General features: G+C 36.7%; 1 protein-coding gene and 1 non-coding gene across 2 annotated transcripts in view; one reads left to right on the top strand and one right to left on the bottom strand.

Annotated features, from left to right (window-relative positions):
- LOC143302674 (CCR4-NOT transcription complex subunit 6) overlaps positions 1-26,250 on the top strand; it is a 460,837-nt gene that overhangs the window by 44,815 nt on the left and 389,772 nt on the right. The gene's annotated exons all lie outside the window — the stretch shown is intronic.
- TRNAN-GUU (transfer RNA asparagine (anticodon GUU)) lies at positions 11,553-11,626 on the bottom strand. Its single transcript has one exon. It is a non-coding gene; the product is annotated as a tRNA-Asn (tRNA).

The following is a 26,250-nucleotide window of genomic DNA, read 5'->3' as shown; positions in this document are numbered from 1 at the left end:
TTCGTTGCTACGTTAGTGAATGATTGATCGATTCGAAAGCGATTACTTGTACCTTGGGTTAACTGTAGGCATGGATTTGCACCAATTTACAACGCGATTAAGTCCACGATGTCTTGGCAATAATTAACAAGAGGAGCAGGTTAATGGTGCTCTAAGCAGAATCTACTATCTATTGTGTTCAAATTCCTCCAGTAGAACGATCGATAGAATCAACAAACAATATTTGAACGCATGCATTGAACGCGTAAAAGCATCTCCTATGAAAACAGCCACTGATTTCTAATCGCTGTAATCACCAGGCAAAATATTATCATCGGAAATATTATTATGCGTTCGTATTCCGGAGATATTTAACGGTTTGCTAAATTTCTGTTTCTAAAGTATTTTGTACGAGGAAGAACTTGAGGAGAATTCGTTGATGTTTTCTAAGTATCATGCCAATAACTGTACATGCCTATTTATGAAATTATCTTTCAGAAAGAAACGTTTAACATAAAATAAATTTTATACGTCCTATTATGATGTTTACGGATTAATATTTGAATAGAATGAATATTCATAGAGAAATTAGATTTAGAAAGTTCTCGACATTTGCGTCCAAACGTCCCATTTAATATTCGATATTCCTAAACTTCGAAAGAATATCGCTTTTGAAGTGACATTAAATACACACTTATATTTATTGCTTTATGTAGTAAATTATTTCGTTAGTTTACTCTAAGTTTATGATGTTGTATCGCTTAGAGTGAAAAATATAATTAATCCTAGAATCGATGTATAAAATAAAACTAGTAAAAATCTTCTTCTCTTATGATACAATAGTTAACACGAAGCTATTTCTACTTAAAAAACCAGTCAAAATGACTGGTCTTTAAAAAATACGTAATAGAATATTTTTATATTTATTGATTTATTACTTTCTTACAGAAGCAATTCCATGTTGTGTAGTACATTTTTGGTATTATTAATCCATCTGGGACCATCATTCCTAAACGAGACTTGACAAATTTATAAAATTGTAGAACCAGTCATTTTTGCTGGTGTGGTATTTCTAGCGTTAGCATCTAGCGATCTAGCGATTGGTACGGAATTTTCCTGATATCTGATATCATCGTATTGATGATACGCAGCCAAAATTTTGAAGTTGTACAAAACGAAGAAATTGGTTAATTGGAGTTCGATAAACAGATTGCAGCATCCTTTTACACTTTGACAAGTACCAGCCATTTTGACTGGTGTTGGTATAAGTAGCCTTGATACAAAATTATTTTCAGTTTGAATACATAAGAAACAAAATAAATTATATTATTCTTTTAGTTATCGTTGCGAAAGTCATTAGTTAGTCAGTAGTACTAGTGTTAAACAGGAATTAAGTCGTAATGGTGGAGGAAGCGATATAGAAAATTCAATTGGGTTAAGGATCAAGTATGTACATAATCGAAGATGAATAAGAATAAAACAAATATGACCATTCTTTGTGTACATACAATTTAAATTACTCGAAACCCATTATGTATCTTTGCATATGTATTTCGAATGCCACAATTCCTTTAACCGAGTAAGTAATCCATCTCACAGAGTATAACTAATGTACAAGAAAGCTATAAGGATAATCCGTTGGGTTCGATTGTAAAATCTCATCCGTATCTGGCACGCGAATTCTCTTTGTGCGATTATTTAGAAGAGGAATTGAGAGACACGAAACTGATACCGGCTTGGTGATTTTCTTTGATCCATCTGTTCGTGCAAATGGTTTTTTCGCGAATGGTTGAAAGCTACTTCTACTGGCCGATTTGAAATGGATATGGCGATGTTGTTGGGCAGATAGAAATTTCGCCAAGAGGGAAAAATAAAATTCGAGTTCTTCCTGGTTCAAACGATACGCGCGGCCGGTCAACACCTAAGGGTTGTAAGTTATGGCGACGTTTTGACACGAATGAGCCGACCTTCGGCCTGCGTAACGGTTCATGTCTTAACAGGCAAAGGCATCTGCAAGTGTAGAGAATTTTTAAGAGATACTTTTCAAAGTTGTTTTGCGTTATTCAAAGGACGCATTTGTCTCATCTGGCGAGACAAGGGAGTTCGAGCGCGCCCTGTCACAGGGCTTGAACATGTAGGAATGAGGCTGGGACGACGTGAAACAGCAGCAACGGCAACGCAACAACAGCGACAACGTCGAACGAGCGTGTCTCGTGTGCAAATGGCAAGGCATTTCGTGCATCCTTGGATAATATGCGGCGCAATGCCAAATGCCAGCACGTCCGCATCGCAGCCAGCCTTCCAATATGCATGTGTGCAACCTGCGCTCCGCACGCGCATCCTGCGTCTATATGCGTGCACTTGCAACTCGTAAAAACGACTTGCACATATTGATGGCGAAGCTGCTTTCTCGAGATGTTTTTTCGACGATATTCCCCTTCGTGATCAAAACAACAGGCCTCTTCTTTATTCCAGCGATCTCGTCGATCGGACAAAGCGTGGAATTTATCAAATCGCCGAATATTTACGGTAGCTGAGGGAACTGCTCGAACACCTGTAGAAGCGCTTCATGAATATGTTACGTGTGTTGTGCGAAATGTTTTGAAAATTCATCGGCGTAACCGGACCGATTATCATTTTTATATTCGCCAACTTTCAGCTCCACGTGAAACTGTACGTCAAATTTGCAAGATATTTGGCGCAACGGTATACTTCACTGAGATCGAATCAAGTACTTGGACAGTCGAACGAGTCTCTGAGAAGTCAATTCGACTAACTCGTGCTTTGTCAAGTTTTTGAGTTTCGTTATTCGAATACCTAAATGATTCATAATTAGCATCTGTTTAAAGAAAAGAAAAGTTGATTGGTCGCGAGAAAATGATATAACGTAAGCTTGAAGGAAATGCTTGAAATAGTTGCAATTGTTACTTTTCAATTTATGCAGTTAATTAATTCGACTTCTGAACAGCTCGATTATCCATTGTTTTAATAAGCTTTAATATTCAATGAGGCCATAACACCTAGTATGCGTTTAAAATGATTAATAAATATTTTGTAGCTTCTGTATACATTTTCATATCGAAATTTGTCAATACAATTAAAACAGCCGTGTCTCGTTACGATGCAATTGAAATTTGAAACTGTTTTATATAACGCATACAATATATTTTCTATGGTAAATGTTGAAATACTTACGTGGGTGCAAAATATTTGTCGGCCCCTGCTTCAGCTATCAATAGTATATTGTTGTGTGTGTTTTTTTAAGTAAATTTTTAATAACCACAGACAATCTGCTCGGACAATACATAAATTATGATTTTCCCGTTTATTTTATGCCAACGTCCAAAGCGAGAAGATGTACGCTATTAAAGGTGATACGCGTCATTGCACGACATTGAGAAAAATAACACTGTGGTACAAGCCTACAAAAATATTCGCCAAATGTATGATAATGAAGCTGTCAGTGAAGAGACGCGCCAACGATTGTTATTCATTTTCACTCTGCGGATGTTCGCTTAAGGACTAATCGTAGTTAAATGACCAAACATTTGCGGATGAGACGTGTCGTAGACTCTGAGAAACAAAAATTCCTCACAGTTAGCGTTAATCTTTAACAAGTTGAGAAATAGACGAGCAAGCGTCCTAGAATGAAATATACAACACGTGGACGTACAAAAGAATACTAGTAATATTTTATCACGTAAAATCGACAGAACTTTACATCCACCTAATACTTTTATTTCTTCCATGTAGATCCGTGGATTTGCATGTGTGTGAGCTTAGCTTTTAATCCTGTTTAATCGTATACGTATGTATATGTAGCGTGCTTCTGTACGTTGCTAGAATTAATTAAATATTTCTATACGTAGTTGTAATTAAAGGATTAAGATCGACCCGAATAGCTGTACAGGCACACGGATCAACGACATCTTAACTTTCGCGATTGGTATTTTCGTGCTTTCACCCTTCTCCTCCTCTCTTTCTCTTTTCGTCATCATCTCTTTCGGACTATACAAACGTAGATTCGTCTTGCTAGTTTTAACTGGGCATAACTTTCACGTTACGTTGATAGCGATATATATTTAACGAATATAGGGAATGATCATGCTGTCCTTCGCGGATGTGCTACTTGCTTTCTCCGGCAGTTAAGCTTATCTTCTCTTAAAATACCTAACTCTCGGCAGATGACCACTTGACACGAGAAGGATCGTTCACATAAGCTCGATAGCGTCGAAAACGAATGACCATCGGCCGTTACGAAGTGCTTAGTCAGCTACTCGAGGAAGCACCTGCACGTAATGTCCGATGTCGCAGCATAGATGTTCGTAGGTAGTTGACTTCGCCTGGAAAATTCGGAATACTCGATTTCACGGACGACGGGTCGCGCTGTATAGCCCGATCGCTGCTTTCGCCCGGTTAAAATCGAAGAATATCAGCTTTTTTTGTCTTCCGGCCACTGCACGTCATTGTTATTTCTGCTGTTCGCTTTTTACGTTCCAAAGTCTGCTACAGATCTTGCTCGACTCTAATATTTTCCTCTGCATATAAGCAGAGGTATTATTTTTTACCGAGAGATGCGTCGAGAAACCCGATTTTTCGATTCGCCGATCTCGGATCAAGATCCGAATCTGGAGATCTGGAATCTGTCGAGACTCCAAGTGCTTATTTTCTTTCGCAAGTATCCGTTTCGTAGGGATTTCAATAAATTTCGTTTGTAAAATTAAGAAATCTTTTATTTGTTTTTATTCTTCTCTACATAAACGACTGTGATCGTCCGATGAGATTTATACAGTTCTGCTATCTATACACGTTGAACATGCATCATATACAGTACAATTATAGCACGATTACGGTACGATATAGTACAATTAAACTAAATTAATATGATACGGTGTATGTCAGAACTAATAGTCGGTGATAGTTTACGATATCGTGATTGGTGGTACGAATTAATATCCCTGAGAGAATAAAGAAGATTTTCACGGTGCTTTTTGTGATTTACACGTGCCTGAGTTTCATTTGGAAGAGCAAATGCAACTTTGTATTACGGAAATGTTACAACAATTAAGAAAATGATGTACAGAATACAGTTACACCGATTGCACTTATTTGGCTTATTTTTTGTTATAAGACAGGAGCGTGTCAGTTTAATATATCCAATTCTAAGCCTCGTGAGAATAACTTTCTTATAAAGCAAGAGATTTTCTTACGTTAAATAAATCATATCATCTCAGTGTTCTCTGTTCGTATAAAATGTCATTTACCCGAGTCTCGAGATCTCGAAACGTTTCATGTTCCGAGAGGTTTTGAGTTTTCGAGTATCTCATGCTTATTCTTTACTCGTTTGAATCGGTGAGTTTTGTTACACTTACGGTAAGAGAGCACAAAGTGTTCGTACAATTGAACTGCAAAAATAGAAAGAGAAATATCTTCTATACTCTTGAACACGTATATTGAAATATAAAAAGAAATATAAAGTTAGAAAAGATATTTCCATACCACTGCATTTATTATAGCATACGTATTAATAAAACTGAACAGAGATTACATAGAATGTACATAAAAGGATGATGGTGAAATTATTTGATAACTTGTAACGCGATAAAGTTCATACAATGGTCGTATCTTGTCAAAAGTATTTATATAGCGTCTATCGCTAAATTAACGTTTATTTATAGATAATACTTCATGAGCTTCCCTTTTCGAAAAATATCCGCAATCTATCGTGCATGGTTAATATTAAGTTTAACTCCACATTTTTTGCCTTTTTTCAAAATCTCTTTAAGATACTCTTTTGACATTTATACGACGTGACATTTACATTCATATGCTGTTAACCAGTTTCTGTGTATACTTATCGCCGAGTTGTACACTTGCGTATATTTCGATATATTTAGTCAAATTAAAAAAATGTTTAATAGCTTTTTTAACAATTAAAATTAAAGTAATATTTAATAAAACGAATGTAGAAAATATTTCCCTTTTTATTTCTAGAATAAACCGACTCTTTCGTCTCTCGTTCTATCGCAATCATCGATCGTCTGATAAAAACTATCGTAATCAATGTTTGCTCTGGTTACAAGAAATCTATCGGAAAGATAGTAGAAAATTCAGTTTCACAGGGTAGTTTTTGCCTCGTTAAAATAGCAGCGACGCTCAGTGCGCACTCGAATTCTCGAAATTTCGTCACTTGATTATAATTCTGTGTAGCGTGCGCGTATTTGTGCAGATCAAAGGTTCCGGAACGCCTCATAATTTTCTAAACTACGCCGTTTCATTGCAGCGGCTAGGTGGTACGTTGGAGTTCGCATTTATAAGCCTGTCATTTAAACATTCCTGTTACTTCGTATGAGATATCTTCCGCTAGAATGCCCAATGGTTATCAAACACGCGTAATGCTGGATATTGGTAAGCGAGATAGCGTGGAAGCTGATTTGCTTAAAAGTTGTATTAATCTCTGAAAACGCGATTCGAATTGAATTCATTTTAAACAGCGATATACAGAAAGGCGCGTTCTCTCTGTATAAAACAGATTTCGGTTTGTATTCATTCGAATGGGATATAATGTGTTTTTAATCGCAATTACCCGAACGATTCACTTTTATATCTTCCTGTCGTGATTTCTTCTCACGTGCGTAATTTCGATAATATTATTCACGTTGGCGAATCTTAATCGTGCGTGGATCTTCGATAAATTTCGATGAACGTTCACTGTAAATCGTGCGAAAATCGTTTAAAGTTCCACATTATTGCCAGTATCTCCTAAGCAATTTCGCTAACGTTTACAGCCTGCTTTTCATTATTTTCCATTAATTACCGAACTTTACCGAACACCTGTGAAGAAATAATGAGAGCACGTAACAAAGAAACGCAAGGAGCCGATGAAACGTGAAATAGTAAAAACTTTGACTCAAACTTATCCAAACTGTCGTAAAAAATTAGTTTTGCAAGTTTACAATCAAGCAGAAGGATGAAAACAACTTTTAATTCCAGTGAAACGAAGGGAACCTACGGAATAGCTTTTCACGCATTATGCAGCGCTCTTCGTACAACACAGCTCTTACTGTGCAGCATGATTCGTGAACACACGACCATACTTAAGAAGATGAATGTACAAATTAAAATAAGCAAAAATACATCGTACCAACATATAACCCACATAACTTAGCTTTCGTGTTACGAATCATTAAATCAAATTGTCACAATGTGTGTCTTATGCCTCGACCGCGTTACTGCACGTCTTAGCGTTATCCGCATATACAGCTGAAGCATCTTTCGATTATATGTGAAGTTTACAAACAGTTTTTATTTTTCCACTTCTATAAAACAGTAGTCAACCGGCGAGGATAAGATTCTGATTGTCTAAAATTCTACCTGATTCACGTTGATCGATATTCCTAAGGGCTAGACAGTGTCAGGGCTCAAGACACGTTCATAGTATTACTGGTACTAATAAATCTGATAGTGGTATTAGTAATACTAATTATAACAGCGAGATCTAGAACAATTAATTTTAAAGCCCATGGGTAAGTGTTTTAGCGCCTGTTATTTTCTTTTACTATGCGATCAATGCTAAAGCATTCAGTGTCACGTGTCAAGACACGAAGCAGATACTTTCAACATGATCTTTAATCATCCATAATTAGGTGTTGAGGTTGTTAGATGTATGCACAGAGGAACGCGTGGATAAATTGTAAAGTAGAAAATATATTTTAATACAGAAGTGTGAGTACAAGTAGGAATATAATTTGAGCTGGTGCAGATCCGCACGCTAGCAGTGTTACCCTATAACTGAAAACCCCGAAGCCATCGTTGCCTGTCTACTGTCCATGGTCTGCCTTCGTCCCAGTCTATTGTCTATACGCTGTCGATGGCTTCAGTTTTTTTTTTTTTTTTATTTAGTTGTTTACATTCACAATTTGTCCGATTTGGACATTTGGTAGAATTAATGGCCTCAGTGTTTGAGAAAACTAAAAAGACCAGATGTAGAGTTTTCCTGGAAGTGGTGACCACTTCAACACTAGGAAACTAAACTAGAACATACGTTCATATGATATTTTATAATTCATTCACGAGACGAATCTGCCCATATTCTCATGTTGCTACGATATTTACTAAAATCGAAAGTTTATTTTGCTATGTTCTTTCGCATCTCGCGTGCATTACGATTTACGTCTCTTCGTACAAGATTCATCTTAATCTGTATACCAATTGCACTTGTTGACGCATTAGGCACAGGGCCAAACCAGCCGCACATATTAAATTAACAGACTTGGCGTATTCCAATTGTATATTTTCTTATGGTGCAAGAAGGATGGTGAGACGGTTGCTTCTTTCGTTGCCAGTTTAACGAGCTCCTGTAAGTGCTCGTGGCTAAATGGATGAGTATGAGAAAAGCAGTTTCATCGAATCATATACGCCATCGCTGTAGTATTTCTGGCGCGGAGGATTTTTCAGAAGCTAATGGACTGAAACGCGAAATCGTGGTACGTAGATCGCGTACGTATACGCGAACAGGTGCCTCGCGCAGTTATCCATCGTTCGCTGAGAGCAGCTACAATTCTCTGGCTGTTCTTTAACCAGGGATTCAATCTTTGATACGAGCGCTAGAAAGTTTATCGGGCGGCGCCGTCTTACGACACTTGGCTTTAATTGCTTTTATCATTAGTCTCGAAGCGACGTTGAATTATGTAACAACTCGGCGCCAAACGTATTTCTACGAACGGACGATTATTTATTCAAATCCCGCAATCGTGCGTTGCGTGGTAAAAATTCTTCGCTTTTCTGAAATTCCGAAATAACTCGATTTTCGCGATGGGAGCATTTAGCGCTGTTACTCGAAGATCTCTAGTACACCGAACAGAATGCATAGCTAACTTTGCTGCACTCTTCAATCTTTCATACAGGGTGGTCCTTACCGAAAGAAATAAAATACGTGTAATACACATAGGCCGTAAAATCAACCCTTTCGATGTAAAATCGACCCTTTATTTTTCGTTATAGTTCGATATCGCAAGCTGACTTCTCCGCGTCACATTCAATCATTTTCGTTCGAAAATGTACGAATGTAATAGAAACCCCAATACTTCGGAACGATACTACATACAACAAGCCACCGTGTATGTTAAACGTTTAATATTAACATTTTACTGTTAAATATGTATTACGTGGCGTTTAAATGTTTGCTCTAGGTACACAGATAAATGTTGCATAAATTCTCACTAGTTAATGATTAGTGAATTGATCGTAGGTTGTTACGTGAACAGGAATGTGTTAATATATTACCGTACAGGATCAACAGCGTATCCACATTTATTGCATCGATTAAAAGCTAATGTCTTATTGCACTCGATGAATTATCTTTAATTCAACGTGGTTAATTTCTTGGAATATATTTTTTTTCGCGTAATTTTGCAAGATACATAACATTCACGTTTTCAATAAACTCGCACACTTTTTATCGCACGTGTTTGCAACGTCTGCGTCGTTCTATATTTTCTCGAAATTTCATTTCATTATTAAATCAATGTTGTGTTTTCGTATCACGAAAAAAAGAAAAAAAAGAAACACTATTTTTGTATTATTGAAATTTCCAGGAAATTCAAAATATTGCTCGGAAGCTGTGTTTATTTTGTAATGTGTTGCGTTGTTATTATTCATCTGTTCAATAATTTCTATTTGTTAATAAAAGGTAAAAATGACTAAAGTAACTACTATATTTGTGTTTCGAGTATATTTGAAGTGTAAATTTTTGCAGCATGAAAGTTGAGAAATTTATATGAAACTACGTATCATTTTTTAACCATTGCTTTATGTTAATGCTATTTTACGTCGATTGTCTCACCAGCTGACAATTGCATTTCTCAGAACTAAAATTACAATCTCGTACTTAAAAAGTGCACAGAAAATAGAAATCCAGCAAAAGATAAACCGTGATTCCTGCGTTGTTAGTACTGAATTACAATTTCTCAATTTTTTAGTCATCTAAAGTACCAACGACGATGTGTAAGAAATGCCAATGTTATCGAATTCTCTTCATTTCTCTTTATTCGCCTGTGCGATCAATTTATTCGCGAAAGAATAGCAAAGAGTAGCAACACTTTCCAAGCTTTCGTGTTTTCTTTGAAAAAGGAAATTGCAACACATTGGAACACAAGCTTCAGGTTAGAATATTTTATCCGTAATTTTGCTTGTTCTTCTTGGTGCATTCACCAATGCCAAGGTTGTAGGACAAACAAACGGAGCGTATACGCAAATCCGAGCACGTACATCTTCTGTTTGCATATGCGCGGCCTCTTCGACCTCACAGGCTGGCATGCTTCGGCGCTTCGCATCGGTTTTATGGCTTGCAGTTTGCCCGGAAATCGTCCTTACTCTACCACCATTTTGCTAGGACATGCACGATTTTCGACGGACACCAACGATTTCTCGCGAAATTCTCCTCGCCCCGAGGGGAAAAAAAGCAAAGGCAGTGCCACTCTATTATGCCGGCTGCATTGTCCAACGTATCCTTGCATGAGACGTGACAGCGTAAAACGACTTGCCGTTGTTCTAAGCGAGTTTTTACACTTCACATTCCTGGAAAAGGAAATTTACGTCCATCTGATCCTGCTTTCGGAAGAAAAAATAAACTTCAGATTTTTTTGAACGAACGTCTTGCGTTTCCCAGGAATTCAAACGCTCGCCGTATTCTTACGCGCGACGTTCGTATAAAAATCATTCAGCAGGGAGAAACGAGATGTTTTTAATAAACATTTTATTATAGGGTCAGATACATAGGCTGAGAGGAAACTTTACGTTTGATTTTCCTCCCAAGCTTTGTTTTTAGCTATGTAAATTGATAAAAAGAAAATATATGTGATAAGAGTTTGCGATATGGTAAACGTATATCGAGAGCTGTTTTTTTCTGAAAAAAAATATATTGCCAGCCTTGCAATTTTGTGGCAGAAATCACGAAATTCTTTTGTATATAATCTTCCGTTTTTATTTTATTCCACATCGAACACAATTATCTTTTATTTATTTATAATTTTACATTCTACACAGCCTATCTCTTTCATTTCGTCTCTTATTTTGTCGTAACATTTATGATATCGCCCTTTTGCTTATCGAAGATATTCGGTAAGGTTCAAACTTCAAATTAATCTAATAAATTTGATTTATTTATCTATTTAATTAATTAAGTAATTGATCTAAATCCTCGATCTGAAATCTGTTTTATTGCAATTGAAATAAAAGATCTCTCCCTAAACACACGTTAGATATTAATCGAAGACAGAGTTTAACTTTTAACATAAACGTCGAATCAGTGCAACATCGAAGCTAAAGGATTAATCAATTAGTGTTCAGACTAATTAAATTCACGATACCTACGGCTATCGAAGACGATATAAAAATTTCAAATATATTCTCAGCAACGACGAATGTCGTATATTAAATCTCCAGATATCATCGATATTGATCTATTTATACAAAAATGTTTTTATTAAATTCTCAAATAAACAAACGAAGAGGATTGTTCTTATGTTTATGAAATTGTTGTATGTATAAATAATTGAGAAAACAAAATAAACCGCCCCCGGGTGGGCTCGAACCACCAACCTTTCGGTTAACAGCCGAACGCGCTAGCCGATTGCGCCACGGAGGCTGTTGCAAGAAATGTATTTCGTAAAGAACATGTTTATACTATTCTCCATACTGTTTTATCGAAATGTTTGGTAACGAATATGCGTAATCGTCAAATATTTAGTTTATTTTGTAACATTTGATACGATATTATATGCGTATAAATCTTCTTATGTTTATCTATTACGCGCCTAAGTATACTTTTCAGTTGTACGGAAATTCTCATTTGTTTTGTAGTAGCAAAGTAGCTGCTAAATTGGAACAATTTTAGATGCCGTAATACGCCTATGAAACGTGCATAGACGGTGCACGGTAAATTGGATCGATGGTGCGAGAAACCTGATGGGAAAATCTAGTTTTTATAATTATTAAATCAACGCGTAGATTGATAGCTCCAAAGGAACGACCTTTCTCGTAGAGAAATTTCAGAAACCATTCAAAGAGATTCGATTGTGATGAACAATTGGATGGAAAAAGAGAAACGAAAACGCAAATTATGCGAAATTAGCGGAAATAATATGCCGTAGCGGATGCGATATATGTACTTACGAAACAATATTCTTTCCGCTGATAGCATAGGAAGCTGGTGTTGCAACCGACGTCCATAAGATCCAATCTCCTAAGGACTATCCTAACTGTTAAATATCAAAGATTAGAAAAAAACAATCCCACTAGCGGAAAACACATTTACCAGAGGATGAAATTTACCAGGATTACGATATCGTTCCGTGGGATGACAAAAAATAAAAGAAGAGACAAAGAAAAAAAAAGAATAGAGAAAGAGGGATTATACTTGGACAAGGAGAGAGAAGTTTCGTTTCAATGCTTCCGGTGGTTTTTCGCGTTATTATCATGCTTTAAGAAAGGATGAAATAATTTTACTCAGAAGGGAAGTTGCTAGCGAATTGCGAAGCGAGAAAACGGATATTGCGCTTTCACCCTTAACTACGAGTCACCCTTCAGTGAGGGAAGTCTGAGTTTTTATTTTATTACGACCGTCTATTGGAAAATTTAAGGGCCTCGGTACTCAACCGCTATCTTATAGAAGTCTAATAAACAAATATATATTGCAGAATGTACAATTATATTAGATTAAGAATAACATTGCAGAATGTACAATTATATTAGATTAAGAATAACGATTGTTATTGGTGGTAATCGGTAAGTTAGAAAATTAAAAATATTGATAATAATTTGACAGACTGTAAGTCTGTGGTCTGAATACTGAAGGTTGAAGTCTGAATTCTACAGATTGAGTGTCTGTACTCGAAGGTTAAATACGTGCTAAATATACATGTATTTGGAATTGAGGAATTTACCTTCTAACAAGACAATGTTAGGCTAAATTCGGTAGTCTGTAATACTGATTGTTCCGTCATATGTATTCACTCGTCTCAAACACGAACTGGCTACAGGTCTAACTTATATGCTTTTTAAAAAGAAATATTCAACTGCTAAATTATCGTTGCGATTAAAATGTGCAACAGATCGATGGAAATTAACGCGATAGAATTGCTTGTTTATATGTGTATTAAAGATGTGTGTGCTTTAGAAATTATGTAAAGTGTTAAAAGCGCAGGGGAGTGATAGTAAAGTGACGCTTTAACCGGACTTATCATTATCGTGCAAAAAGTTATCAATGCTTACAAACAGTAAATAAATCCTTATCTTTCTTAGAGCCAAAGCGAGCGTTTTATATTACGCCATTTAGTAAGAACTGAAAATAGAAGTAGCGACATGTACTCATGTCTTATATAATCGGACGTCTGATTATCACGATTACTATTACTCATAAAACATGTTTGTATTTTTGAAGCAGCACATTTTTCCTCCAACACATTACCACAGTACATAAGATAAACCGATTCTCAAAAAGATTTTCTCCTTTTTGTTCTTTATGTAGCTTAATAAATTTGGTCATGAAACGTTAACAGCCACTGTCCACGATACTCACGAATTCTTCACAATTGAAACGTTACTAATTGGAATTAGCATGTACTTGGTATTCTCTTTCCAAGCTTAATCATTTTCCAGTATCATCGAAAATGTCTGATAATTTGAATGGTCGTATAGCGTCGTTCAATTTTCTCACCGATGAGACAGGACAAGGTGGGGTAGGATAGGGACTGAGTGAAAAAAATAAGAGAAATTTAAAGCATTCATTCCGCAATCCATTAACGATGTATCTCTACAGGCACGTACATGCCATCGAATACTCGGCGTACAGACAAGGCCTATGCTGGCACGACGCCGCATTTCCAAAAGGACGGTATTTACAGGATGATTTCGAGGCACGTGCCAGTACGTAGTAGCGACCATCGATACCTACGTTTGGCATTTTCAAAGGAGTTATTCAACGAGGTATGCTCTAGTCTGCCCGCGAAACCATCTGAATAGAATGCCAAATCTCCTATTCCCCTTGCATACTATGCCTCGTTCCCTCTCTGTCTGTGTCTTTGGTCCTTTCTCTTCTCCCTGCCATTTCCCTCTTCGTTCTCCTTGCAGTCTCTCTTTTCCTCCTATACATGTAGGTATTTTTAATATACATTTTTCTATTGAAATTTATTTGTCAACTTGGTCATTTTTATATTCTCTCTGTTCGTGTCTTTGGCCATTCCCTCTTCGTTGTTTCTGTCTCTCATCTTCTATACATGTAACATATGTTTTAATATACATTTTTCTATTGAAATTTATACATCAACTTATTTGCCAACTTGGTCATTTCTATATTCTCTCTGTCTGTGCCTTTGGCTATTTCTCGTCTCCCTGTCATTTCCCTCTTCCTTCTTGTTGCAGTCTTTCTTCTCCTCCTATACATGTAGGTATTTTTAATGTACATCAAATTATTTGTCAAGTTGGTCATTTCTATAGAATAAAAAATGGAAAAGATCTGTGAAATTATACTATTATTATATTTATTTGTGCTCCGTGGCTTTTAGCTCCGGATAGCTTCCGGTTATATCTTCATTTACAATATATTACATTCTCTTATCTTATATACTAATCTCAGCACAAAACCTATCACCATTATAATCTCATTAAATTAGAATTAAAAGCAAAAGTGAACTTAACATAGACCTTAACTTCAGCTCATCTTGAACTTAAGCAGTGAAATTATGTAAGATAAGCATCTTACTCTCTACGTTTTGGTCTGCGAACGGCTCATATATATATTATATTATTATGTTATATACGTAAACATAAAGTCTCATCTACCTACACATTCCCACCTCTCTACCTCTCTGATCTCTTTCCTACTTAACGCTGCCAAATTATTTTGTCGTTGTTTTTCTTGCCTCTCTGTGTTAGCCTAATAAACAAATGTATATTAACTTATATTTACTTATCTATCTATCCATCTCTCTACCCATTCATCTATCCCATCCTCTTTCCACCTGTTCCACCTCTATCCAACCTAGCGCCAGCTAATTATTTTGTCTTTGATCTTTCTGCCCCTCTGCATTTCTGCCTGTGGATTGATTAATCGAAGACCGAAGTTCAAAGCCGTTTGCCATTTACGTAATCTCGGCTGCACTTACCGGATGTAGCCATGTAGCACGTTTAACGATCTACATCGATCGCTTTCTTGATGGTGCAGCGACACGCAAGAACGTGAAACGGAATGAGGTTGTTTGATTAAGTGTCGGGATTTACCGATTGCCAGATAATAGCACGTCGACTGCGCGATAAGAACGGCTAGACGAGTGTCTTGTAAAAAGGCACAGAGTCGATTACAAGGACACGATCTTCTTTATCCAATCGTTACGTGTCCATCATCTTTGTCATACGTTTATATTATCTTTACCATAGATCAGTGAAGAATCGATGCCGAAGCTATGAAAGCGGTATATTACTTTGAGAATGTTTTATATTCATAAAAAAAGGAAAGCGGTATGATAAAAATCTCAATAGCTACGAGATATTAGCCGATAAAGATACTTTAAAACGACACGAGTTGATTTTGGCCTGAATTGAATCTGCAATGAGGTGGTAAATATAACGTATATTATGCATACAAAAATAAAATTGTAAAACTACTCGAACGATTCTTTACGTTATGAGTTTTCTACGTGTAAGATCTTAGGTTTGCTAATTTGCTATGTATACGGCATTATATTCGCCCTAATCGGTTATTATTAGTTTATCAATAACACGAACGATATCTATTATCAACTTTGTTCCTCTACTTTATTTTACGTTTTTCACGTTTCCAAACATAATCAATATTTTTTTGAACCGTAATTGCGTTTTTTTCATGCAATATTTTATTGCGTTGTTGTATTGATTATTCTTTTGGTACCAACATCAAAGTAACATACATAAATGATAATTCTGTCGCAATGCAGTCACATTCACGTGAAATTACTGCTGGCAGAGTGGCACGGTTCGAAGGTTCACTTATTGTTTGTTGCTTACAGGAATAGTCCATTAAAATATACAAATTTAACATACATATTTACAAATAAAAAATGAGCGTCACAACTAAAAAAAAGCTGCATTAGGGTGCTGTATAACGACTTCTTGATAGTAGAAAAAGTCTTTTATTCAAAGAATATATCAATTGCGGAAAGTACGTTATTAATATTAATGGCCATGCGGTTTATGCCGGTGCGGTAAGCAAATTCGGTGTTGCGCGGTGAGCGTAGAAAATTTTATGTTGCCGCAGATTTGTCACCGGAACATTAATTCCCTAAGTCTGCGTAATATCAGCAGTTTATGAGATCGTTAAACACTTTACGTACAAATAAGATGTCACGAAGCTTTTGCTCTTCGATGTTGCGAGGCCAAGATCAGACAGAATTAGTTGATAGTCTTAACTGATGATAGGGATCATCGCAATGTCTCGCAGCTAGATGTAAGAATCTATGTTGCATTCTTTCAAGCGTAATAATATGGGCGTTGAAACAAGGAGTGCAGACCATCGACCCATACTACGATATTAGCCTCCGTTAAGGCACAGTAGAACAGTATTACAGTAATTGCGCTATGAAAAAATTTAGCAGCTCTATAAATATAAGGCTGAATGATCTATAGCAGCGGAAAATAATGCGCTTGTAGCGCTCAGGAAAAGTTAAATTTGAGAAGAACATATCGCCTAGATCCCTTATTGAGTTAGCAGAGCTTTGAACTAGATCATCTAGAGAGAGATCTGACTAAATCTTACGATACAACGTTTATCTGTATTGAGGGATGATCTTTTCGTTGTACGTCAATTTTCCAGACTGTGTAGGTTTCGCTGGATTGATAGAGCGTAGGATGGACAATATGAAAGATCTTAAACTAAATCGATAAATTAGAAAGTAACGGAAAACGATGTTGCATATCCTCTGACTAAATCTCGTGATTCACAGTATTTATCTGTGTCGAGGGATAGTCCATTGTACACTAGTGTTTCAGTCTATGTAGTTCTAGGATGGATTGGCGATACTATGAAAGATCTTTAAGTTATCAGCACGGAGGAGGTATTTGCAAGAGAGGAGGGCCTCAGACGTATCATTCAGGAATAAATTAAATAGAAACGGCACTAGATGGGATTCTGATTAAACAACGGAGAAACGAAAGTGAGTAAAAGTTTCAATTTAACGGTGTATTTATGAGCCGGTATGTAGATCGACGTGGCACGTCCCATCGATGTCTTTCCATAACATTAAATAAATGTTAAGGAGTGATAAAGCACTGCGCGAGCGAACACAAAGCACGCAAGGGAAGAACTCTCAGTCCATAAAGTGCAAGCCCGATATGGAAAGGCAGCGCGATGCGTTAAACTGTCTGCGAGTTTTCGATTTACGACGTGACGGGATCGAAGTTTATACAAGTACTGGCTTTAAGAGACCATCGCTTTTCCGCGACCGGCTCTTTTTATTCGATCCCCTCTACGTTAGATCTTATTTGCATAAGTGGGTAGAATAATGCCGATAAACGGTTGGTACAGGGCCCCTATGTGTGGCTCTGGCTATATAGGTTGAGGGTTAGCGAAGCCAGTGTTCTCAGTGTTTTTAAAAATACGAACAGCAAAGCTCGCGTACAGGAAAACAGAATGGAAAACACGGAAGGTATACTGTTTCAATGAAAACGGTCTGCTGGCAGACGTTTTATGGGAGTAGTGGGATCCTTTGTTGGAGAATCCCATGGATAATTTATTCGTCGTGGTCGCAGCTTTTAGAGAAATTTCTAATGCTACGAATGAATCGGTGGAAACCGCATTGTCAGCACTGTCGAGTAAATTGCTACGAACGCAACTGTCAATTACATCGAAGGCTTTTTGGCGACGCTGGTTATCTCTCCTTCCGCACGAAACCTGTTATTTGCGAACATTTTATAGCGTCGAAGAATTCGACGATGGACGTAAGTTAAGACGAACAGTTTCCAGAAAGAAGGAACGTTTCCCTTAGGTAAAATAGTACGTTGATAGCGTATAAATCTTCGTTTAATCGGGTATAATCAAAGCGTTTTAACTTTAACCCACGAGGCAACGTTTTATTTTCTATTGTTTTCGATCAGTTTGCGTGATCGAATTCTGTTTTTGATATTGCGAATACGAAATGGAATCTCAAAGATTCGCTTAGTATCTTTTTCACTTTTATCTCTTCCACTTAAATTCTACAATTTTGTGAAATTTAAAGATACTGAAGTAGTCGTAACGTAATGATAAATACAGAGATACTACGGGAATATATTCATTTTTATATGCTTATGGATATAACCGAAGAATTGGGATTCAGATAGAAATTCGTTTCATCCACCAAATACAGTGAAATCCGCTTGCTATCATCACTTTGGAACTTGCAATTTTTTATAAGAATAACTGGCTGATAATCTATTGAACTGAATTTATTACAAACGATTATGCCAAACCATTGTTATAATTTATATTTACCAAGTGAAACGAGTTGTTTTTTGTTGAAGTAATTACTTCTTACTTTTGTCTAAACAAAGATTCAGTCAGATATCTAGGCATGATTCCGGACAGTAGAATGACATGGAAGCTACACATCGTAGATAAATCCAAGCAACTTAAATTAAAATTAAAAAAGTTCTACCGGCTCATTGGCAGACCTTCCAACTTAAGTTAACTTAAAACCTGTTTGGACCTATGAGATCCAACTATGGGGAACAGCGAGTAATTCCAACATAGAAATTCTTCAACGATTCCAATCAAAAACTCTAAGATCCTTAATAGACGTACCTTGGTATGTTACCAACGAAACAATACATCGCGACCTGAAGATACCTACAGTTAAAGAAGAAATATCCAAATTCAGTAATAGATGTAACATAAGAATTAACAACCACCGAAACCCACTAATTACTCAATTACTTGACACGACGGATCAGATCCGCAGGTTAAAAACACGAACCAAACATACGATAATCATTTATTATTCACGTTATAGTACCACGCCAGAATAATTTACTTATAATTCTCAACGAGAATGGATTGTAAACTACTTCCAAATAAAAAAAAAATCTTTACTTTTGTATATCCGTGACCTGGAGACCGCTGTTACGAAGAGAATAGAATTTAGTAAACAAAAATATTCTAAGGAGAGGCCTATATTATTATGCCCTCGAATATAAATTTTGTTTTGGGTTACAAGGTCTAGAAACAAAAGAACTATAAGTAGATTTCTATTGCTGTTTCTTCTAGCCTTCAGCTAAAGCTACAGGATTAATTTTTTGGTAATGTCCTTTGATATAAATATATGAACATGCTCGTATCATGACCTTCTACTATTGTACTGTAACACTGTAAGAATGAGGATCTGGATCAGCACACACTATACCTGAACTTATATGATTATACTTGTCGAGTTTGTCATGTTAGCGTTAGACTTAGGGTCATGTAACGTATCTTCTTTAGGACAAGCCATCGTTGTTGTTCGATGGAGATTATATTTACAATTATATGTACAAATGTTGATTTAACAGAGTTTGACAATTAAACGTGGTGATTAGACACTCTCGATGTTAAAGACGATGTTCTTAGGTTCAATAACGAATCCACGGTCAACGGGAAAACTCTTTGTTCAATTGAATATATTTTGAAACTCAAAGTGACGTTAGCTGTGACGCTCGGTATCTTTCTGACTGACCGACAAGACGATGTGTGTAAACTCTCCACGGTGATCACAAGAATAAAAGACTGATACGATCACATTTGTCAATTGCATATTGACCGGGGATATCAACAAAATTCCAGGCGTCGTTACTAGGCAGACCCGCGTAGAGCCGTCATTGCTCGTGCCCGGGGCTTGTTTGTTAATACAGCGTGTGTCCCTCGATATTGGTACTTCTTCTGTTAGGTAAAACGTTCATCCCGTGACCGTGGCTACGTTCGGCGACCAGTTGTGTCACCTCGAGCCCGAGCCCACTGTCACAAATCTCGGGCAAACATAATCAGATCGTATCGCAACAACTACTTCTAAGTTGTATTATTTAAGTACAGCTATAATAAATAGTCTAGACCAAAGTATTGAGGATCTTCCAAAATTCCAAAAGAAAGGCCCGTTGTCCCTACATCTCAGACATACTTATACTTATACCTATAATTATTTCAATATATTTTTCAATTACAAATTCATCCACTCGTTCTTCTATCAGCCAACCTCAACACTTTTGTCTGTAATCAAATCAGCAGTGAAATCATAAGCATAATGTATATTATGCATAGGAAGATAAAATTGTAGAACTATTTGAATGATTCTTTACGTTGTGAGTCCTCCACGTGTAAGATCGGTTTACTAGTTTGCTAGAGATACGGTATTATGTTTGCTCTAATTAATTACGATAAATTCGTCAGTAATACAAATAATCTTCATTATCAGTTTCATTCCTCTATTTTACCTGACATTTTATCTGCCAGTATATTTACCTCAAACTGTACACTTGGCAAAACGTTACACATTTGTGCTACATTTTTCATAAGCATTTATATACATTTAAATTATTTTTGAAAACAACATAAGATTTATTTGAGAAACTTATCCAGTGTTGTCTGTCGTTTGTTTGAAACTATTAGTGATTCTCATAGTCGTAATGCTTTTCGTTTCGATCGAATTCTTATTTTCTATCTTTTGTTCCCAAATGTAATTATCACGACTGATTACGATAACAATAGCCCATTGACAACATTATCTACAGTTGTAATAACCATATACCATGTATATATATACTATAAAGAATGTTCCGTATCTCTATTAAATATTTCTGCTCGTTATATGGATTTTGTCGATGTGTACGACCCTAAATTTCCCCCAAATACGCCAACATTCGCAATCTCGTGATAAACTCTCACTCGGATCTTAATGGGTTAAACATATTTCTACGCGAAACAAACACTTTTACGAGAAGCCTTGCTCGAAACTGTTTTCTTCGACTAACCAATTTTCCGAGACTGTCTGCGTTGCGATAAGCGAAGAATAAATTTATTGTTAGCCATGAGCACTCTGTATAAAACAGAGAGAGAGAGAGAGAGAAAGAAAATACAGCCAAATAAGCACTTTCACCGTGCAGCAATAGGTGGGCCGCTTAATTAGCAAATTCTTACGGTTAAAGATTATTTTGTGCGCGAGGACCGTAGCGTGAGATGAAAGAGTGACACGGAAGCCTGTCATTCACGCCAACACCTCCCTGTAATACAACGTAATACAGTAACTTGCGTCAACTGGAGGCGCCAGACCTGTATCCAACAAGTTAAGCACGGCGACGCCGCACCGTCAGGTATTTCACTCCGTAGTCACTGTGCCGAGTATAGTTTTCTCATCCTCATTATGTATTCTCCTGATGGCCGTTTAAACCCCCGCATTTCATGGCTGCGAGGGAAAACTTTGTGCGCCCGAGCCACCGGAAAGTTCAATGAAATTAACTCTGCTTTGCATACACTTAATAGCCCGTATCGCGCTACCGCGATCTACGAACGCACCGTAAGGTCCCGAGCGCACTCTCAACTTCACCCCTTCGATCCCATCCCTCTGTCGCTCCCTCTCTCTTCCTCTCTCTGTCTCTCTCTCTTCGCTATCTCTCCGGTTTCTCCGCTGCGATTTTCCGCGCGAACGGCTCTCGCCGAGAACAACGAATTTCCTTCCTGATGGCACGTGTGAGCGTTGTCGAGACCAGATCTATCGTCTCTACTTCATCCTGCGCCTGCCTTGACAACTTGATTAAACTCCTCTTCCTTCCCAACTTCCTATCGTTTTAATTGATTCGTTTTACTCCCGTAGCCTGCACGAAACGTCGAATTCTTCGATTACCGCCGCTTTATAAACGCCGTTAGGAATTTGCACTGTACACAGTGGCGTTGGCTAAACTTGAAATTGCTATCGTATGTATTAGGTTGTCCGAGAAGTGTCTTTCTTTTACAGACACGTGTTTTACAAGGACGCATCTTTATACAAACACGAAACCTAATCTGTCGAACGTTGTGATCTTTATCTTGATAGAAGAAAATTGATCATACGTAATTCGATAAAATAATATAAAACAAAAAAGATGTTGTGCATCCGTTATTTCCTTATGAAGCGAACAAAAATTTTCGGACGACCTAATTCTTTTTTCTCGACCTAATTCTCGACTTTTTTCTTCGACATAATAATAATTAATAATAATAATTAAATCGACATAATAATTCTTCGACATAAGCAAAAATAATACGTAGAAAATAGGATAATAGTTTAATTTAGTTTAATTCTTTGCTCGTTACAAACAGAATATTAACAGCGGACTCTCACTGTAACTCACCTATTAATTCATTTTAACACTCAGCATCTAAGCTTACGTCGCGTACACTACACAATAACTTTGTCTATCAATCGAAACTTAATTAGGCTTTATCTCTCTAGTCAACAAGTTGTTTGAATAAACCTAATTTATACCTGTTAATTCAGTGTATACTCGATTGAACCACCGCCTATTATCCTAAAGGAAATAAGAGGATCGAACAGTTCGTGGCATCGATTATTTAATCGTAAGGGGAATTTACAACTCTCGTTGACGTGCTATCTCGCGATCGCGTCTCTCCGCGAGCGGTCGAAACACTTGAGCTAAGCTTAAGTTACAAGTTCGTACTTTAGTTAGCCCTCGTACTTTAGCGAGTACATCTCGCATCGTAAATCGTGCTACAATGGGCTTAAAATAAGAGAATCGAAAATGATGAGAGAAAGAGCTGAAAAATTGTCGAATACTCGTGAACCTAACTGGTGAATGGCGTTACGATTTCACTATGAATAAAATGAAAGTGCTCGCACATGCAAGTTATTACTGTATCGTTCGAATGAAACATATTTAGTATGTGTATTTGTTTATCTATAATGAATCTCTTCTCTCCAAAAAGATCGTGGATGAGCAGTTAATGGATGTTTTAAATATACATATTTGTTATATCAAGGATTTAAATTTTTAAGTTAAGTCACGAAGGTACGTTGTTTGAACAAGTCTGTGGTAAATGGAAGATTAAAAAGCGCTGCTATGGACGATTTTGCATAGAATACAATAGAATACAATGTCAAGGTTTATTCTCTATTAGTATTACGTACTTACCTGTTAATCCATTCTTAAAATTTAGGAATCAACAGAATGAAAATGCCTAACAAATGATCTATTTTAATTTTCAATTTAATTTATTACTTTAGCTGAGATATTGTCAATGGTCGTATGACTGACCAACATTTTAAAAAATATTTCATAACATAGACGTGTTTATCATCAAGCGTTAAAATGAATTAATAGAAAAGTTTGATATTTTACAGAATAAAAAAGAAGTTACAGTAACAGTCCACTGGTAATATTCCGTTTGTAAGGAGCAAAAGATTAAACTAAATAAATTAAACAACTGCTGTAACTAGGTTTCTCTTCTAGTTTTCTTTAAAAATCTTCTGTTTTAGTTTATTTAACCTGGAATAGTCGTAGCTCAACGATCCAAAAAAATAATGTGCGATTCGTACTTCGACTTGCAACGTAACTTGTATAATGTTTAGTTTTACAAGTTATCTCAATAAATAAATAAATGTATGTGCGTTTAATGGAATTTTTAATGTATTCTTCCTAAAGACGAAGCTTTCAACGTAATCACGTTTTTGATTTCCATGTTACTATGAGCCGTGGAGTCTCTTTTATCTCACTCGTAGCACAAGTTACGGTTCGCCGTAGCGAAGTGTATGCAAAGAAAGTTTTCGAAATTTGCATCTGCGCGAAGTTTGAAAAAAAGGAAGAAGTTTAAAAAAAGTTTGTAATTACAACCACTTAGAAACGCATTGCTTGTTCGCTTCTTTCCCGTATCCGTTATACAAATTTATGGTACTTCCCTTGAGAGCGAACTCTTATATAACAAGTTTCGACTGTTATACAACGTCGCGAGACTATTAACCTGCAAACATGTATGGTGGAAATTGTTGTAGGTGCGATTAACAAGCCATAAGAAGCGAATAAAGCAGAATTACATTTACCAACCGGTTTTCCATTCTTTTCTTCCTCGATATATATCCTATTCGTGGCTTTGAGATTTACGTAACCGACGACGAATCCGCTTCTGTAAAGTTTGAACTTTCTACGGGAACGTGTGCACGAACCTCGAATAATTTCCACGTAATTATACGACGAAACGTAACAATGGCGACTTAAAAAATTTAATCGCCTGTCCTAATTATTTACTATCCCCGGCATAAAATCCGCATTTTCACAATATTTAACACTAGAACTACCGATAGTTAACACGAAGCTATTTCTACCAAAACCAGTGAAAATGACTGGTCTTTAAAAAACACGTAATAGAATATTTTTATATTTATTGATTTATTACTTTCTTACAGAAACAATTTCATGTTATGTAGTACATTTTTGGTATTGTTAATCCATCTGGGATCCCTAAACGAGGATTGACAAATTTATAAAATTGTAGAAACTGTCATTTTTACTGGTGCGGTATTCCTAGCGTTAGCATCTAGCGATCTAGCGATCGATCAGGAATTTTCCTGATAACTGATATCGTCATATCGAATGATACGCGATAAAAATTTTGAAAACGTGTGGCAAGTTGTACAAAACGAGGAGACTGGTTAATTGGAATTCGATAGACAGATTGCAGCACCCTTTTACACTTTGACAGTCGTTTTGACTGGTATTGGTATAAGTAGCCTTGATACAAAATTATTTTCAGTTTGAATACATAAGAAACAAAATAAAATTCATTATATTATTCTTTTAGTTATCGTTGCGAAAGTCATTACATCATTGCGGAAAAAATATTACATGAAGTAGGAATTTTAAAATAAAATTGTAAGACCAATCAATTTGACTGGTGTGGTAGTTCTAGTGTTAACACGTTCGCTGCGTATGGCGCGCATTCGGGTCGACATATACATTTGAATCATGTTTCGTATTAGTTCATCCGAAAAGTTTCTTTCGTTTTATAAGGAAATAATGGATGCACATCTTTTTTGTTTTATATTATTTTATCGAATTACGTATGATCCATTTTGTTCTACGAAAATAAAGATCACAACGTTCGACAGATTAGGTTTCATGTTTGTATAAAGATGCGTCCTTGTAGAACACGTGTCTGTAAAAGAAAGACACTTTTCGGACAACCTAATATCTTGGTACTTGAAAGTATGAAAAGTATTTCACGCTAATTCATATTAAACGCATACAGTATGTCCGTCTGGAATGCACACTCGTGACTATTTGTGTACCAGAAATACGAAGGAACGTTCCATCTGAAATTTGTTGGACTTCACGAGGGGAACTTAATAAGATACTTTGATTCTTTTACATTCGAACGTAAAGAAATCTCAATGCCAGTGTAATGTTAAATATTAAACTGCACATTTCTTTATACGCCATTCGATGCGTTTCTTAATTCCTTGGAAAAAATGTATTAAGCTACTTGGCTCGAAAAATGCTTAGTTTACAAAGATATTTCAACTTTAATCTTTGTAGAACTTATCGCACGAAAGATAAGGAAAATATAGACGCGCGTAAAAGCACTGTCGTCGACAGATTTTCACTTGACTCGATCGAGCCGCTTATTGCGAAGCTGGATTCAGACTAGCGATCATCTCAGATCACGTCAAGTCAGCCACCGGTCCAGAGATTTTCATTTGACTCGACTGATCCGCTTACCGTGAATGCTCGCATTGCACCTGCCTGACTTGACGCGATCATCGTTAGTATTAATCGTCTCTGAGCGCTCTCGTTCGATTATATAATCGCCAATGTGAATCCAGCCTGAATGCTCTCATTGGACCACGTATAAGCGATTTTCACCTATGCCCGACTTGACGCGATCATCGCTGGTGTTAATCGTTGCCGAATGCTGTCATTGGATCATGTTTAAGCAATTTTCACCGGTGCCTGACTAAACGTAATCCAATTGTACTGTGATCGCCAATGTGAATCGTGGCTGAATGTTCTCATTGGACCACGTATAAGCGATTTTCACCTATGCCTGACTTGACGCGATCATCGCTGGTGTTAATCGTTGCCGAATGCTGTCATTGGATTATGTTTAAGCAATTTCCACCGGTGCCTGACTAAACGTAATCCAATTGTACTGTGATTGCCAATGTGAATCGTGGCTGAATGTTCTCATTGGACCAGGTGTAAGTGATTTTCAGTTGTGCCTGACTTAACATGGCGATCGCTAGTGTTAAT

This window comes from Bombus vancouverensis, chromosome 5 (assembly GCF_051014615.1).
Source record: "Bombus vancouverensis nearcticus chromosome 5, iyBomVanc1_principal, whole genome shotgun sequence".
NCBI classification, from domain to species: Eukaryota; Metazoa; Arthropoda; class Insecta; order Hymenoptera; family Apidae; genus Bombus; species Bombus vancouverensis.
Note: the sequence above shows the minus strand (reverse complement) of the source record. Positions and strands in the feature narration are given on the sequence as shown.